At 39.0% G+C, this 19,578-nt stretch overlaps 1 pseudogene; it reads left to right on the top strand.

Moving 5' to 3' along the window:
* The first annotated feature begins 1,901 nt into the window (after positions 1–1,901).
* On the top strand, positions 1,902–3,947 carry LOC114047582 (annotated as a pseudogene).
* The last annotated feature ends 15,631 nt before the right edge of the window (positions 3,948–19,578 follow it).

Here is a 19,578-nt window from a genome sequence, read left to right as displayed (position 1 = left end):
TTGAGAGTGTTATCCACACTAAAGAAATTATAAATCCATTAAGTATTAGAGTATTTAAAGTTTACAGGACACTTTTTTTCACAACAGTCCTGGGAAGGTGATATTACTATGGTCCCCATTTTACAGATGAGGAAATAGGTTAAAAAAGTTTTAAGTTATTTACCCAGGGTTATGTAACTATTAAATGTCAGAGCCATGAATTGAGAATCCAGGTCTCATCCAATTCCAGATCCTTTGGATTTGGGGATTTCAAGTCCTTTTCATTGTACCATACTGCCAAAAGCTGGAAAGAGTATTCTGGTCTAGCTAGGCCAAAATTATGTCTGGGTAGTCATTTAGAATTGTCTTGGGGCATCAGAAAACAGAATGGGATTGATCTACAGCCAGTTTATAGCCAATGAGAGAGGGGCTTTTCCAGGTGAATGTTCTCCCCTCAAAGGCTCACTTTACTCAATCTCTGGTGAGAGTTTGCATCTCTGGGGAGAGGGAGTGACAGGAAGGGAAGTCAAAGAACCCAACTGTTATGACCCCCTCCTGACCCTCTGGGTTACTTCCCCAAGTTATACTTATTTTCACAGGCTGGGTCCCCAAAGAGGCAACTTCCATTTCAGGTTCTAGGGTGCTTAGTGGTAGTGACCCCTGTTACTATAGATCAGGACCCCCCTATCCCCCATCAGTGTCTTTCCTTTAACCATCAGCCAATAGACACAATTAGCTTTTAGCAAAGGCATCCGTTAAGATGGAAAAGCAAAAACACTAGCTATGGAACATTTTCCTCACAAACCTGGGGCATACTCTTCCACAAATGTACAAAGTATCTTTAAGATGAAAGAGCTCAAACTGAGGCACAAGTGTAGGATAAATGGATGACAAAGGCAATTCACAACTCCTGTATGACAGGGTCTGGAAGTCTGTCCTTTCTCGTTTTGTGGAATCCTCATACTTGTCCCCTTAAATGCATCAATATCTTTGGATGGATTGCTCAGCTGGATTTCCAGGGTCTGCTCCTCTCCACAGCCCAACTCTCTTCTTTGCTGCCAGGGGTCACACTCATTGAAGCTGTTGTCTATCTTAGGCAGCAATCTAGAATGTGTATCTTTTCTCTCTCCATTATGCCATGAATTTTCTAGAACCACTGAACTCTGGATCAGAGTGACTTTCTCTGGGCAAGGTACTGCTGAGATGCCATAACTGATGGGGAGATGAGAGAGAAATGCCTTTCCCCTATTCCTTGCAGGGATTTCCTGCATAATCAGATCATGGATTATAATTACTTTCCCCTTACCAGGGCTGTTTTACTATTTAAAGTCCCCCACCACCTCCCACCAGGAGTATGGGTAATATGTTTGCTCCCTTAAATTCCGTCAGAGAAAGGTGTTTATACCCTGTCCTACATCATCTGATCCCAGGTGATCTGAAATCACTCACACCTCTATCCTAAAGGAATCAGGGCTCAAGGTATCTTCATATTTAGTTTAACACCTCATTAACACTTAGGGTGCCTGTATAAGCTGAGTGGGCGGAGGGACAAGGAGTATAACATCCCTTTTTCTATACACTTAGGATGTGCTGTTTCTGGTAATGAAATAATTCAAACTTCTTGTTCAACAGTGACCCTAACTAGGCCTGCATGTAGTCAAAAAGGGAAGCACCCAGTTAAGAGAAATCACAGTTGGAAGTGACACAGAGGTAGCCCAAGTCTGTGTACCTGAAATGTTAGATTATATTGAAACGCTAGACCTCATCAAAAGTCTTTCTTAGGGAAGACCAGAACTCCAGAGTGGGCTAAGTGACGTGCTCTATCATCCCTTCTTCTGAAGTGATAAAATGTAAGTCGATTAACAACAGTAATTATTCCCATCCTCTAAGGGTTACAGATACTTTCCTGATCTTAACGCAAGATGTGGGGAGCTAGATGGTGCAGTAGATAGAGGGCTAGGCCTGGAGTCAAAAAGCTCCATATTCAAATTTGGCCTCAAACATTTACTAGCTATGAGACTCTGAGCGAGTCATTGAAGTCACTGTTTGCCTCAGTTTCCCTGTCTGTAAAAATGGAGAATATTATCCTTATTATGAGGATCAAAGAGATAATATTTGTAAAGTGCTTAACACAGTGCCTTGCTCACAGTAAGTCCTATATAAATGCTTATTACCATCCCTTTCCCCTATGCCTACTAGGCTCAAGGGATTTTAATTCAGGTCTTCTCTGAATTCAAGCTCAGTGCTACTATTGCATTAGGGAGCATGTCATTTAGTGGAAAGTGCATCACACAACCAGCCAGATGACCTGGATTTACTACTTTGTGACCTTGGATAGCTGAAACCTTTCATCTTAGTTTTTCCCTCTGCACTTGGGGGCTAATCTACCCCTTACCCTAGGACAGACAGCAGTGTCAATGCTGCATTGACAAATGTCATAGAAGAGCTGGAGCTGAGCCTAGAACTGCTGCCCCACCCATCCCCTTCTGTTTATCTTCTCTTTACTGGACCATTGGGACCTTGGCAGTTACTGTTATATCAGATGAAGATTCAACTGACTATCAAACCATGATTCTCTATGAAGAAGACACTGAAAAAAAACATTGGCTTTTATGAGAGACAGAGAAAACGTTGAAGAACAAAAGTTGGAAGTCTTTATATAGGCTTATTCTGACCTAGAAGAATCTATTCAACATCACTTAACTCATAGAAAAGCCTGAGATGAACTTGAGAGATGCTGGGGACAAAGGTGTCCATAGATGATTGGATTTATGAAAGGCAGTTTGGACGAGCATGAGCTAGGTGTGGTGGAACTCAAGACAGGGTATAAGCTTCCCAATGACTATCCATGTTCCTTGTGGATTCACAATGGACAGAAGTTAGTGGTTCCTGGGTTGAGGGGCATTATCAACTCAATATTGCTCAGAGGATTTGCTAGATATTGATATAGCTACTGGTAGTTTCCAACAGAGGCAAAAACTGAAGCAGTGTGTTCCTCTAAAATTTTGCATATACACTGGTTTGAGTCAAACTGTAGCACTGGAAAGCGTAGAGGGCCTAAATCAGTCTGAAATCTATGAGTATCCAGACCAGTTGGCTTGGAATCCATCTGCAACTAACATGTTTATTACAGATCCTTCTTACTTAGCCTGATTTACCTCTTAGGTATACAATGCTGTAATGGATGGGGGCTACCCTATCATCAGAGACCAGATTTTCAAATAAGTTCATGATAAGGAGGTGGCTAGCAACAACTGGAGATATCTCAGTGTCAGCACCACATCGTTTCTGCCAGAGCTTAGTTCTAGGCAAGCTGCCTCACTATTTCACTTACTAAATGAGAATGGAGAAGTTAAAAGTTGCACTTCTGGAAAGTCTTGTCGGTTAGACAGCTGATCTTGGAGAATATCAAATGCTAAAGGTGAAATTGAAGAAGTTCATGGACCTATTGTGGTTGAAGAGTTTCCAATCAGGAGCCCTTTTTGGGTGCATGAGTACACCAGTTGTATCACTGCCTCTATGTCTCCAGCATCCATCTACTTTACAGTGAGGGCAAGACATGTAATGCCAACATTCCCAGGTTTCATATGGTGTGTCCAACATTCAAGGTTACTACAACCTGAATGGAAACCAATCATTCTGAATGTGCAGTGATGGAGGAAGATGAATACTCAACATGTACTGATGAATATGAAGACAGACGTCTATCTCCACACCCACTGGCCATTTTCCACGTTATACCTGAGTAAACTTTAATGTTCTTTAAAGCGCTGGAAGAAAACCGATATAGTCAATAACTTTCTGAATAATGCAAACAATTTAATTATTCCGGTCACATCACTGATAATGAGCAGAAAGTCTTAGGTCAAACTGGTTTTTATCGGACATTTGTCTTAGAGGTAGGTTTGGGTTGTTTTTGTTTTCTGTAAGACAGAGGAGGGGAGGCAACTAAGTGGCACAGTGGATGGAGCACCAGCCCTGAAGTCCGGAGGACCTGAGTTCAAATCTGGCCTCAGACCAAACACTTGACACTTACTAGCCGTGTGACCTGGGCAAGTCACTTAACCCCAATTGCCAAAAAAAAAAGAGGAGGGGAAAAGATGGTTTCTTTTTTTATTTTCTCTGAGTCAAATGGGAAGTTGTTTTCAAGTTATGAGGGGCTGACATTACTACATTACTGCTGACATATATTGCAAGTATACTAATTCATATTTGTAATATTTACAGAAATTATATGTATGGACAGTTGTTTTTTATACTAGGATTAAAAATGCAGTAGCAATGTTAGGAAAGGGGAGAAGTACAGGTCTTTAGAACTAGGTTATTCAGTACTTGAAGAGTCATTTCTTACCATTGTAAACTGTTTAGAAATGAAATGAACCTGCCACTAAGACATACTAATCAGGGAATCAAATTTAGAACAAACTATCCATTTTTTACTGACAAGAGAAATCAGGGACCTCTAATGGTTGACGAGTTACTGTGGACTAGAAATGGTCTTTCTGTCTTTAAAGACAATCTGTCCTTGAATTTAATTTTAGTTTAAAAATTTTAACATTAACTTATTTGTAGATGCAGTAATTACATGCTGTGTTATTAATGAACAAAAGCAATCTTTGCAATGAGTCACATGGTATGTAAACATGATTTCTGATTTTTTTCTGCTTTATAACCTTTGTCTTACTGCACATCACACCTAGGCCCACCACACCTATAGTTGCCTATTCCTTTCTGGAAATCCAACTTGAAAGTCTTTCTTCTAGGAGGAGGTTAACACACCCTTGACATATCTGTACTTTGGTAGGTGCATCAGAGTGCTTTGGGATATTGGAAATGAAATCATGGACCAAAATCCCTCATCACTCAAATTCTGAAATACTGCAGTAATACCGATCAGAAGACCTTCCAGCAATGGACAGAAAAGTTAAGAAAGATTTGATTATTGAATATAAGCAGTCTGAGGGTATTTGTGCATTCTTAGACCTGATGAGTGATAAAAACAATGATTAAACTCAAAGTTGACTAAACATTTATCTTTGACTCCTTTCTCTCAGTTGCATGCCACATACACCCAGTCACTAATTCCTGTTGATTTTCTGCCTGCAGTGTTTCTCATGTCCATCTCTTCCATTCCATTCCCATTGCTACTGTTTCATTTCAGGGTCCTCAATGCCTCTCACCTGAATTAATAGACAAATTCTACAACTTTCTAAGGAATCTTCCCACCTCTTCTCTCTCCTGTGCACCAATCTGTACTACATACAACTACTAGATTAGTCTTTTCAAAGTGCAATACTGATTGTATCACTGTCTGCTGAAAATCCTTATTTTGGCATTTAAGGCTTTACACAGTCAGGCTCCAAATTCTTTCCAGCTCCTATTTATTCTATTGTGGTTACATAATCTGCCCTGAAGCCAAAAAGAATCAGTTGCCATCATCTACTTCCTTTGCATCTTTGCTCATGCCATTTCCTGGGCCTGGAATACTCTCTCTATCCCCACCTTTTAAAATTTTACCTTTACTTAAAAACCCAGGTCAGATGCCATTTCCTCTTTGAAACCTTCCCCAATTCCCTTCAAGTTGGAAATGACATGTCTAGGAGTGTGCGGGTAAATATTTAGCAACCAGTTCTTCCCCCTCTTCCCCCCCCAAAAAATTATGATTTAAAAAAAATTTTTAAATTAAAATTTAATTTAAAATCAAATTATTTATAAAAATTATATTTTACTATATATAAATGAAATTAATCTAAAATTAAATTTTAAATTTAAATTTTTTAAAATTAAATGTTTTTTTTAAATTACGTTTTTTTGAAAAAAGATTAAACTTTTAAGTTTTATCTTCATTATCAACATTTTCTCCAACACTTTCTTGCGGCTAAGAATCAACAAAACAGTCAATCAAATCCTGATTTGTAGCATTTGTTGATTTCTGAGGTGTAAATGCTCGTACTGAATGTTTAACCACTGGCTTTCCAGGCCCACATGGGCTGCTTCCAGGACAATGCTGATGTTAGTGCTCTGGCATTGCCTGCTTTGAACAAAAATTCCTCTTTCTATCCTTTACCACTTTTTATTCACCGTAGCCAAATAGCCCCTCTCCTACTTTTTCTAAGCCAAACTGTAATAAAAATATCTTTTTTTTAAATCAATCAATTGAACAGGCATTTATTAACATTTATATGCCTGGCACTGCCTATCTTCAGAAGTCAAACCTACACGCATTTATTAAGTGCTTTCTATGTACCCTATGTTGTGCTAAGTGCTGGGGGGTACAAAGACAAGGAAAAAATGTAAGACAATCCCCTGGTCTAAAGTAGCTTACATTCTACTGCGGAAAGACAATTTCCATAAATGGGGGCTGAAAGGGATGGGGCAGGGTGGAGGGAGGGTGAGTTGATAGCAAGGCTGTAGGGAGGAGGAGGCAGCTACGGCACGTGGGTAAATTCCAGAGAATGAAGTATGGCTGGTCAGGGCCCTTCCTCAGCTAGGAAGAACTCATCGATGCAGTAAGGTGGCCAATGGGATCAAGTGAGAAGGGCTGCAAATCTCTTTCAATTTGTTAGCTCAATGCCCTGTGAAGGAGAGAGGGATGCATAGCTCCCTGGCATGTGTGTCTGCGGGTGCCCAATCTGGTTAGCGGAACCAACCCTATGCACTCCTTCAGTTTCTCCATAGCTGCTATTCCACAGGGCTTCTTCAATCACTCCAGTCACTCAGGCAGGGCCAAGGAATAGTGAAGATATCTACCTGAGACTTTACTTCTTCAGTATGTCTGTCCATCGTGACATTATGGGTTATGCCCATATGCTTGCTCTTCAGGGTGCCAGCATGAGGCCAAAAATAAAGTGTTTCAGAGGTTTAGAAAGTTAGTGACTTCTCTCATCCCTCTCCTCTCCCCTCAATTTATCCTATAATAGGGTTCCTTTGTGGTTTTTCCACAGCTGTGGGAAGGCAATGGGCCTAAAGTTGTTGATTGTAGCTTCCATAAAAGTTTCTCTAAATTTTGATCCATGATGAAGATAGCTGGGCAATGGTGTTAGGGCTTAGTGATTGCATTGGGTTTATATTGGTAGCTCAGCCACACTTTTTACTGGTAAGTATACAAACCCTAGGGTATTAGTGAGTGGTATATTAATTTAATTAACTTCAACTAGCATTGACTAAGCCCCTGCCAAGGGCTCTGTGTTAGACTTCAGGGATACAAGACAATAATAAATTAATAAATTACAATAAAAAAAAAAAAACAGGCAGTGCTGCCAGGAAACTGAAATACTCCTGGAAATATTCCTTATCAGACTTTTCCTAAGTGATCTCTGATGGGCCCCAGTTTTACATTTGCAAAACAAGCAAGTTAGTCAACCCAAGAGTTCTTAAATGGGGCTATAAACTTAAAAAAAAAAGTTAACTCTGTTTCAATATGATTGGTTTTCATTGTAATCTTAGGTATTTTATTTTAGGCATTTAAAAACATTATTCAGAGGAATTCAATAGGTTTCACCAGACTGCCAAAGGGGTCCATGGCACAAACAAGGCTAAGAAGGACTAAATAGTTTCTAAGGTTACTTATACCTTTAACATTCTGTGATTTTATGAAGTCACCTGTAAGGTAGCTAAATGAAGCTGCTGATGAGACTAAAATCCCCTGATCCTCCCTCAGAGTGAGTCCTAAAATAACTGCCAAGACTCTTTTCCTACTGGAGGGGAATTTGGATATCAACTAGCTGCCAATTCTTCAGGTGTTTCCCCACTTCCCTCCCTGCAATAAATGAGCGCCAATTCCCAGATCTGAGCTTTCCTCCTCTTCCCCCCCCCCCCCCCCCCAGTACCTGGTTATGCTTGACTGATGAAAAACCCTATGAAAATTCACTGGATTGGATTTTTTCTGAATGTTAGTACCTAATTCTACCAGCACTCACAGCAGAACGACGTTGTACGAGTCCTCCTTGACCACCCTTTCATATTGTATTTCTTCTTGATAAAACTTGCTTGCTTCTCTTTCTGCCTGCTTCTGTCTTGTGCTTTCTTATGTATCTGGTAGTGTCCATCTCCTAGCCTCATCAGTTTTCTTCTCAGTAGTATCAGCCCTTGTCCAGAGTTGGCACTAATAGTCTTGGTAAACACCCCTACCTCCTAAACCTCAGTTTAGGAAATGCAGAAAGCAAGGGTCCAATAGTTGGGTTTCCCTCCTTCTCCCTGACACCAGGGCTGTGCCTGGATGTCCCACCTTGTGCCATGTGATGCTTGGATTTTCCCCCAGCAATAAAAGTGTCATATAAAGGAGATTTCTGCCTTTCCTTATACAATATCTTGGAATCCCAATATTCACTCAACCCACATTAAGATACCATTTTAATCTCATTTTTTATTAATTTATTTTGATTTATCAACAATCACTTCCATATGCTTTTGAGTTTAAAAATTTTCTCCCCCTTCCTCCCCACCACCCTTCCCAAGATAGCACACAATCTGATATAGCCTATATATATACATTCCTATTAAACATATTTTCACATTAGTGATATTGTAAGTAAGAATTTGAACCAATAGGAGGAACCACCAGAAAGAGGAAACAAAACTTAACAAAAGAAAAAAGAATAGCAAATAGTATGCTTCAATCTGCATTCAAACTCCATCATTCTTTCTTTGGATGTGGATAGCATTTTCCATCATGAGGCCTTTGGAGATGTCTTAGATCCTTGTATTGCTGGGAAGGGTTAAGTTTATCAATATTAGTCATCGCACAACATGGCTGTTATTGTGTACAATGTTCTCTTGGTTCTGCTCACTTCACTCAGCATAAGATACCATTTTGAACATCAGGTAAAACTCCTTAGTTTGACATTCAAAATTCTGCACGGTCTCTCATCAATTTACTTTTATAGACTTATTTCACATTAGCCCCTATTCACAACTTATGTTCTAGTTAAACTAGATTCCTTGACATTCTTTTAATATATCTTATGCTTTCCTGTCTCTATTCTTTTGCCCATTGGTAGAAGCCAGACTGCTAAGTCAGACTGCTTGGCAGTATTTTAATCTTCAACATACTGTGAGGGTTAGGGGAGTAAATAATAACACACCTTACCCTCACTCAGCTCCACTAGAATTTATAGAGCTTTAAGAATATCAGTTTGATAAAAAAAAAAGAATATCAATTTGATAACTAAGTAGAGGATGGAATGGGAAAGGGAGAGATGAGACAAGGCGATCAATTTGGAAACTTTTGCAATAGTGAGAGGTGATGAGAGTTTGAGCTAAGATTGTGGCTGTAAGACTGTAAAGTAGACATATGTGAATGATATTATGGAGGTGCTGTTCTCTGGGGCCAAACAGAATAAGTCTAATCTTTCTTCCAGGTGAAAGGAAGTACTTGAAGATAGCTATCATATCCTTAATGGTTTTTTTTTCCCTCTCTAGCTAAACAGTCCTATTTCTTTTTATCTTTGCATGGCATGAACTCGAAGCCCTTCACCATCCTGGTTATGTCCCAATTCATCCAGATCCTTCCAAGATGGTGGGACCCAGAACTGAACACCAGACATTGTCTCACAAGGAAGTTAAACTTCTCTTTGTGTAGCTTAAGGATACACACTGGCTTTCTTAGCTATCACATCACATTATTGACTCCTATTGAATTTGAAGTCCACTAATTTCATAAATATTTTAAGGGATATTAGCTGACATCTAGTCATGTCTCTCAATCCTGTATTTTTGAAGTTGATTTTTGATTTCTAATATGTGTAAATTTATCCCTATTAAATTTCACCTTATCACATTTGGCCCAATGTTTTAGCCTGCCAAAATCTTTTTGAATCCTGACTCTAATATGCTATCTCTTTCTGTCTCTTTTTCTGGCTCTCTGCCTCTTTGTGTCTCTGTCTGTCTCTGACTTTTTCTCCAAGATTTGTGTCATTCGCAAATTGAATGAATATAGTATCTATGCCTTTTTCCAAGTCATTATTATCTATTATCTATACCTCTACCTAAGTTTTTACCCATTGAACTTTCAGTGCTTTAGAATGTTCAGGTCTTTTTTTGCTTGAAATGTTGCTTAACCATGTCATATTGTGCTTTTATAGTTGTTTTCTTGAACCTGAATGAAGGAGTTGGTGTGAGTTCTCCTTCACCAGATATTGTCAGGCAGAAGCCCAATAGTTGGGATTGTCTTAGAGTGAATTACTGTACAGCCATAGTCTGGATTATACTACTATGGAATTCCCGTTATACTCTGAGATTCTGTGATTATGAGGGCTTATATTTATTCATCTTAAATTTTATCTTATTAAATTGATTCTTTTTTTCTAAACTTTTAGATAATTTGGAACCTAATTTTGCCCTTTCTTGGGTTAGCTATTTATCCCAGCTTTGGGTCACAGATAAATTTGAAAAGCATGCCAACTTTGTCTTCATTCAAATCTGAAAAAAGTGTTGAACAGAACAAGGCCAGGGAAAAATTTCTGGGATACTCTAATAGAGGACTTTGTCTATGTTGACATCAGTTCATGAGTCAGTACTCTTTGAATTCATCTATCTAACCCAGAGGCTGGCAAATTGCAACCCAAAGACCAAATCCTACCCACTGCCTGTTTTTGTACAGCCTACCAGCTAAGAATGGTTCTTACAATTTTAAATATAATAAAACTTTATCTTGAAATGTAACAACTATTCTTAGCTTACTGATCATACAAAAGCAGGGAGCAAGCTAGATTTGGCCCATGGGCCACAGTCTGCTGAACCCTGATCTAACTACATCTAAATCTACCTAATTTTACTATTATCTAGCATAAATCTATTTTTTTGTCCCCCACAACATCATGAAAGGCCTTGTTAAATGATGATTAAATTCTACTATGCTCTGCCTATATAACATTGTCTCTTATTGGTGGTTATAGTAGCAAAACATGGGTTTTAGACCCAGATATAGATTTGATTACTGGTTGTGCAAAGACAACCAGCAGATGGCAGCACAGTGGAATACAGTCCAGTGGAAGACAATGGCATTTTGTAGTGTAGCTCCCAACATGATGGCACCAGACCAACAGTTAACATTATTGACTGAGGGGAAGCAGCAAGCAGCAACGTCTTTGGAGACAGAGGTGAGTTCTTGCTTAGAGGTTGCTATGGGATTGTGTTGCTCTAACTACATGTTCCTTGTATAAATGACACTTGTCACATATATTTCCTGGTCATGTGTATTCCCTACATAAAACTGTGAAAGGTATAGTTTAGAGTAATCTATGAAATCCTAGAATATTTGAACCAAGGAAAATGCCTCTGGGAGGCAGGACAACAAAAAGGAATATTATTTCATATAGTGGGCAATAGCTTATGGAGCTTATTGTCTCTAAAAAGTGGCATGTACTGAAAATATCAATAGGTTCAAGAAGAGTTTAAATAAATTAGTGAATAATACAATAGGTAATTGGGAGAATCTAGGGATACTGATAAAGGGGGTGCCATTATCTTTTCCTTCACCTTCCTTCCCAATATGGAGTGTACCCTTAAGAGTATAAAGGGATTCTTAACCTTTTTTATGTTATGGACTCATTTGGCAATCTGATGAAGCCTATGAATCTTTTTCAGAATAATATTTCTTAAAAATTTGTAATTGTAAGAAATGCTAAATTTCATTTAAACATGAGTTTAAATAAATATGTAAACAGGGAAAATAAAAGATGTAACTTCTTCCCCACCCAAGTTCACAGACCCCTGAAATCTATTCATGGACTCCTAAGAGCATTTGTCTTACCAAAGGACCAGAAGAAACATAGCACTCATCTTAGGCAGGACCCATTACTGTCATTTTACAACCTAGTCAGCTAGTTAGGAATTAGGAAGAAATTGGGGGTGCTTTGTCAGCTTCTGAACAAGTGGGGAATATTTCCTCTGGTAAAAGATACCTCTCCTGGGTGTCAAATGGAATAAAGTATCTTAGTCTGTAAGGTCCACTTTCAAACCTGGAATTGGTGACAAAGAGGAGAAATGAGTGAGGTCCTATTTCCCAAAAGGTAAGCTTCTGTGTATCCTGAGATTGGCAGAAATGGGGTTATCCTTTGTCTCTTTTTGTATCTCCAGTGCTTAGCACAGTTCCTGCCACCTAGTAGATGCTTAATAAATGTTTATTTAATTTAGCATTTCCTTCAGTTATGAATTTTAAGGGGGAACACCAAATTGAGAGGAAATTCCTAGTTGGGTATAACATCACAAGTGTTGTAATTTTAAACTGCATATTTTGTCAGTCAAGGAAAAAATTTCAGGTTTCCTGTGGTGGTGGAGATGTCTCTTGATCTGATCCAGAGAGATTCATACCTCAAGCATTCCCATTTGGAGCTGCCTTAGAGAGCAATATTTGGTGACACCTGCTGGGAACAATAGGAACTACAACAGAAAGCCAGAAGCCTGTATAGTCAGTAAGAATTTGTGTAGATCTTTGTAAGATAGCAGTTCACTAAAGGGTTTCTATTAATTTTTCAAGGGTTCTTTTGGCAGTGTTGTTTCATTTAGTCTTTCAATAAAAATGCTTTCCTATAGTTGTTTTCATGTTGTCTCCCATTAGATTGTGAGTTTCTCTAGGGAAGGGACTTTGTATCCTCAGGCATGGTGCCTGGCACAATGTAGGTGTCTAATAAATGCTTAATGATTCCATGATTATCAGTTGGGAATCTCGGGTAGGGTCAAGGAGACAAGTGAGAGGGAAAATTCCCTAGGCTGTCTTGCAGAATGTCTGACCCAAGGGTTACATTGGTGGACATCTTTAACCTTTAGAATTTGTTCTCAGGAAGAACAAACTTTCTTGAAAACAAATCCCTTTGTGCCTAAGGGGGAATTTAACCAGTTCCAAGGGGGTGATTTAAACATTGGTGAATTGGTTGTTTGGAAGAGGGGACGAACATTTTCCCCTGTACCCTATTTCAACAAAAGAGAGAGAACTTGTGTGAAAACTCCACCCCCCCACCCTACAGATCTCCCTAGCTGATAGAGATAACTTTTCTGTAATGTCGACTCTTAGTTTCCTGGGGGCACTGAGAGTGTAAGTGATTTGCCTGGTTCACACAGGTAGTACATGGCAGAGATAGGGCTTGAATTCAGTGCTCCCTGGCTCCAAGTCAGCCATCTATTATATCACTATGCCTGAAAGTCCTACTTCAACTTTGATGCCATTTCTTACATTGTTTCTGTTGGGGGGAGACATATTTCAAGTTTTAACTGGAGTTTCCAAGAACACACACTAAATCTTCCATGTATCTCCCCTGCTTGGTGGCAGCAGTTCCTGATAGTGGTATCATTATGGGTACTGGCATGGAGAGAGGAGATAGCTCTGGGCACCACGGATTTACACCGATCTTCATAAAAGAAGGCACTGTGTTGGGTAAGTCTATTCTTTGGGATCCTGAACAGGTTGGGGAATAGACAATTGCTATTATTGGGAGTAGGTGTTTGAAATGCCCCAGAGACTCTGGTTTCAGACTCCCCTGGGTTGTTTAAAAGTTTAGAGTCTATTCATTGGGGATTATTTGGTATTTCACTTTCTAGTCCGTGAGTCTGGCCATGAATGGCATTTCTATTTTATTTTATGAATCTCCTCCCATTAGAAGAGAAACGCTATTAGTAACATCCCAAGCAAGCACTGACAAAAGTTTTTTCTCCTTCATTTTAAAGACACAAGACCCAGCAGCTTTCCATATAAAACTCTTTATTTTTATTTTTCCTAATATTCATGCTAATTTTCTTAGTGGTATGCTAGTGCAGGGAAGGAGGACAGGGAGATTGGGGATACTAGGTGCTAGAAGTTCAGTCCTCTTCCTCCTCTCTTTCCAGAAGGGGATGCTTATTTTGAATAAGAAAAATAATCATTATCATTATTGAAACCTGTGGAGAGAGGAGATTCTTCATGTTACTACAAGGCACTGTGTGAAAATAGCCCTACAGAATAAAAGTCTATTATCTCTCACTTCTATACTTTTCTTTCTTTAGTCCTAAGTGTGAGTAAAGTATGTAAGATTTAAAACCTTGTCTCTATAAGAAGACACTTTTCAATTCAGAGACTCTGAGATTCTAAGATGATCTTCTACAATCCTCTACAAGCCTCTTCACTTTTCCAACCTAGTTTAGCCCAAATTCTTAATCACCTATGCATCATACTAGCTGAATTTGATGGTGCTTTGTTCCCTAAACAGGCCCTGAGCTTTCCACCTTTGTGTTCTAGCTCACGCCACACTCTGTGTTTGGAACACTTTTTTCCCTTCCCCTGTTTCTAGTTATTAATATTACACTTATCCTTCAAGACCTTTCAAGTCCTAAATGCTACTTTACCCATGAAGCCTTCCATGATTCCTCTAATCAGACTTCCCTTAGTTTTCACTTAGCATTCTATATTTCTCTGCTATATTTATGTTCTACTTAAGTTATTTGTGTATGTGCTATATCCCTCTTCCAGACTGTAAACTCTTTCAGGGTAGAGTTAGTTTTCTTATTTACCTTTTCTTTCTTCCAAAGCCTAACAATATGCCTTGAGCATAGTTCAATGCTTAATATTTGTGGAGTTGAATTGAGTAATCTCAGGGCTCTTAAAGAAAGTTTCATTAAAGATGCAGGTCCCAAAGGTGAACATATATTTCATGAAAATGGGCCTAGGGAAGAGACACTAGAATAGTATTGTATTTTCTGGGATCCAAGGACCAAATGGTTGAATTGACTGATGTGACAGTAATTTATGGTTCAATGCCGCTTTGGAAGGAGGTCTTTAGTAGCATGCCCTCAGAATTTGTTCTTAGTTTGTGCTATTTAACAATTTTATCATTGATTTTTCTAGGTAACAGAATTGGGAGGGATAAGCTCACACCTTAGGCATCAGAGTCAGGATTCAAAAAGATTTTGACAGGTTAGAATCTTAAACCAAATTGAATAAAGTTAACTTAAAGTTTAATGGTGACATTTGTAAAGCTTTACACCTGGACTCAAAAGATCAACTCTGGAAGTATAAGATGGGGGAAGAAAGCATGGGGGGGTTTCAGTGGACTTTGAGCCTAGTGTAGATAAAGAGTGTGTTATGGCAACCAAGAAAATTAATGCAGTGTTAGACTGATTTGAAAGGTATAGTATTCAGAACTAGGGAGATCGTACCATTGCACTCTGACTTGTCAGAGATCATCTGTAAAATGTCATGTGAAGTATTAGGATCCCCTTTTAGGGAGGGCAAGGATAAAACTGTCCAGAAAAGGACAACTAGGATGATAGGCCTTGAATTCATGACAGATGAAGACAAAATGAAGGAAATGGGGATGTTTGGCCTGGAGAGTACTCAATGGAGACATGAAAGTTGTCTTCAAGTATTTGAAGGGTTATCAAGTAGAAGAGGATTTAGTTTTATTCTGATTGGCCTCAGTGAACAGAAATAAGAGCAATGAGTGAAAGTGAAAAAGAGGCAAATTTAGGCTTGAACTATCACCTGAGATGGATTCTCCCTCCCTGGGGATCTTCAGGTAAGATTTGCTTGATGACCATTTGTTGGGCTTGTTGTAGGAAGGGGTTCTGGTTCAAATGTGAGTTGGAGTAAATGACTTTGGAGGTCTCCTCCACATCTATGGAGTCCACAATTCTGTGACAGTCTCTGTTTCCCAACTTAGGTCACTAAAGATACCCTCTAGAAGTTTGGTCAAGATAGGAAAGATAATCTGAAATCACTGAAAGCATTGCAGAGTTTCCCAAGTGTGATGGATTCTGATTTCCTCCTACACAATTCTGGAATCAGCTCAGCGTCCACTAGCAGTGCTGGTCCAACATACATACATACATACATACATAGCCACATATGTAGATTTTTATTAATGGACTAACTTCATGAACCTCTTTCTGGTGTGTCATAACCTCAGCAATGTGGGTTTTTCATTTTTTTCAGTGCAAATAGGTCAGTTCATTTCACATTTCTGGGCATTTTATGAAGAGCTTGATATAATTAGTGTGATGATGTTATCTGAGAATAGCAGCATTTGTTGACATTCACCATTAATAAGAAATCCTACTTTGTTCAGATTTTGCATGGAGCATTTTTCATGAAACCGGCAAATACCTTAGGTGGGGCACATGCTGTACAACTTGGTACTTCCTTCACTGTTCACATCAAAGAACAAAGTCATCTTCATAGTTTCATCCATCGTCATACAAAATTTTCTCATATGCATAGGAGACATCTTGCTTTTAAAAAGTGAGACTTCATAGCTTGTGTTTTGTAGTCTAAATCATTTTTAAAATAAACTATAGACAAAGAGGGATCATATACTCTTTAATCCTCTCAGGAAGATGTGTGACTATAAGCTATGTAGGAGCTGTAGAAAGTCATCAGCAAGCATCCTTTTCACTTCTTATGTTTCTTTTAATCCAAGGATACATTTGATGACTATAGATCCTTCTCATAAAGATTTTATAGAATTATACAACATAATTCCCTAAATTATAAAGATTTTCTAGAAGGTAGAGGTATATAATTTGATCATTGTTTTCTTCCTGGTCCCCTTTTTTTTTGGCAGCTCTCTAAATTTTTTCATTGTTTTGGAATCTTATCACCTTCAATGACTTTGGAATGTTGCCACCTTTGTAGCTAACTCTGAATTGATTTAAACCCATTATTTGTCTGCTCAGAGGTAGTTCAGAGGCAGCAAAGGAATAATGGAGAGTCAATCCTTACAGGATTATAGAATCACAAATCTAGAAGCATAAGTGACCTCAGAGGTTGGCTAGGGACCTTTAGTCCAACCTTGTCATCTTACAGATGAAGAAACTGAGGCAAGGGAGAATTTATACAAGGTCACATAGGTAAGAAGCACCAGAGTTGGGATTTGAACCCAAGTCCTCTGACTCCAGAGGTGCCTTTTCCACTGAGTTTAAGATCTTTGACATAGAATAGCTATCGGACTTTGGCCAATCCACTCAATTTCTCAGGGCCCCACACAACTCTTTAACATTTTAATGGCAATATTGGTAGATGAGTTTCCTGTCTATCAATGGAAGGGATTTCTGAAATGGAAGCAAGCATTTATGAAGTATTATGTGCCAGACATTGTACTAAGTGCTGGAAATACACAGTCCCTGCCCTCAAGGAGCATACTTTGTAATGCGGGAGGACATCTCTCAAAAGGGACCAGAAAGGAGATGCAGGGTCATGATTTTAGGGCATGGTTTTAAAGTCCCAAAGTCAGGAGCAAAGCTCAGAGAAGAATGAAAGCTGCCCTGGGCAACTCAACAAAATGTAGGCTCTGGGAGGAACCCACCAATGAAATTACTTCTTGCCTCCAAAAAGGACCAATCTCATTAAAAATTTTTTTCTCAGTTCTTTAAGTGACTTCTAATTCTTTTGCTAATGTTCAAGTATCATTCCAGAGCAGGCTATAATTGTGCATGTGGCTTCTTTCACTTCTTGATCAAGAACTGTATTTTCCAACCCTAGGCTCATATTCTCCTTGAAATTAATGACTATATCATGGCACATTGTTGACTTACTTAAGAGTATCTTGTCAAGTCTTTGTAGACTTTTCCACAGCATCTTTTGCAATGAATGTTGGTACTTAAATTATAGTTGTTCTTTACAGCAGCCTCTTTGCTTATGCTCATCATAGGCAATGCCAGGCAAGATTATCAAGTGTCTCTGATAACGATGTTTCTTGTCTTTTAGCATGAGATGATACTATTTCCATCAACTTCAAGGAAAAGCTGTGAGCTAGTTATCATTACATTTAAGTCTTTAAGGTTCATTTATAGCAAAAATACAAGTCAGTGTGTAATACGATTTCTACAGGAGGAAGAACAGCAGAAGCTACACAGAATTGAAACGACTGTGAATTTTTGTCCATTTTATGGGTCACCTTGGGCAAAAAAAGCCTTCATCCAGAGGCCAGACTATTGACAAACTCTTGTATTTTTTTTTTTGCGAGGCGATGGGGTGAAGTGACTTGCCTAGGGTCACACAGCTAGTAAATGTTAAGTGTCTGAGGCCGAATTTGAACTTGGGTCTTTCTGAATCCATGGCCGGTGCTCTATCCACTGCACCATCTAGCTGCCCCCCAAACCATTCTATTTTTAATGAGGCTAGTCCTTGGACAACAAATATATAATATGTTGTTGGGCCCATGGTTGAAGCTGAATAGAACTTGCCTTTCACTTACATAGCCTTTGAAAACCCATGTTTCACCTGTATGTCATGATCCAGCATTGGAGTGGGATTCTTGGGGAGGTCCATTTTCCTTACTCATATCAAAGGTCTCAGGATCTCAGGATTAATTTTGTTAAGAAAAAAATCCTTAAAAAAGTAGAGGTAATGGCAAAATCCATCCCCCCCCTCCAATAGCAAGGATGGGACCTTTCCTATTTCTCTTACACTGGGCAGTGGGTAGAGGAGAGCTGGATGGGGTGAGAAATTTAATCCCTGCCTGTAGATTTAGCCCTAACTCCAGACCTAGGCAAGGAGAATATGATGTTCCTGGATGCAACCTCAAATCAGCCTTGCTGATGGCCCTTCCCTGAACTGTTCTTTTTTGTTCACTTTGGTAATCAAGCCCCTATGTTGTACTCCAGTCCCAGTAACTTGTTTTATCTACTCTCTGTTTGAAATATATCGCATGTACCATAGTTTCTCCAGGATTGCTCCTGTCTTCTACTCCTCTAGTTCTTCCAGGAATGAAAACAGAGGTTCGTAACCTTATTTTTAATGTTAAGGTCCCCTTGGCAGTCTGGTAAAGCCTATTTACCTCTTCTCAGAATATTTTTAAATGCATAAAATGAAATACATAGGATCACAAAGGAAATCAAATATCTGAACTCTGGCCTCCATGACTGGGTCTCTACTACCTGCACCCTATTCTTTCCAGTGCTTTCCCATTTAGAGTCTCCCTTTTCCTGCTGCATTGCTTTCTCTTAAGCACCTACCCCTACTCCCATTCTGGCCATCCTTTACTTGATCCATTCTACCATCAACAACCAGGCCTTCTTTCTATAATGTCCTCCATTCTTAAGAAAATGGACAGAGAAATGACTATAGAATATATTAGGTAGAAAGAAAACACTGGTAAAAAAACCCCCCAAAAAACAAAAAAAGACATCAATTTAGCACTGGAATCTATTTTAGAGGTCTTCTAGTCCAACGTCTTTTCTTTACAGAGAAGGAAACTCACACCCAAGGTCACACAGGTAGGAATTAGCAGAGTCACTATTTGTACCTAAATTCTCTGAGTCTAAATCCAATTCCCTTTGTAAAAACTGTAACACAGTTAATGGCGGCCATCAATGGAACCCCCTCGCTTGCCTTCCCGTGCTTCCTTTCTTCCCTCTTATTCTAGATCCCAAGGAGACAATAAGCCACCCTACTCATCTCAAGTGTGAACTTACCCCTTAATACTCTGTCCTTCATTTTGGTCGTTTTTCTTAATACTTGTATTTTTGCCTTTTTAACATCTTAATAATTTTTTTCCACTATGAAACCCTTTCCCTCCTCCACCCCTACCCAGTGATTTCTCTCTTATGACAAAGCAAAATTCTAACTCAAATGAAATGGCAAAGCAACAATATCTGGTAGTATATGCAACATTCCATACCTGTAGTTTCCTG

The sequence above is a fragment of the Vombatus ursinus genome, unplaced genomic scaffold (genome assembly GCF_900497805.2).
Source record: "Vombatus ursinus unplaced genomic scaffold, bare-nosed wombat genome assembly UNPS02014789.1, whole genome shotgun sequence".
Lineage (NCBI taxonomy): Eukaryota > Metazoa > Chordata > Mammalia > Diprotodontia > Vombatidae > Vombatus > Vombatus ursinus.
This window is presented reverse-complemented; position numbering and strand designations above follow the sequence as displayed.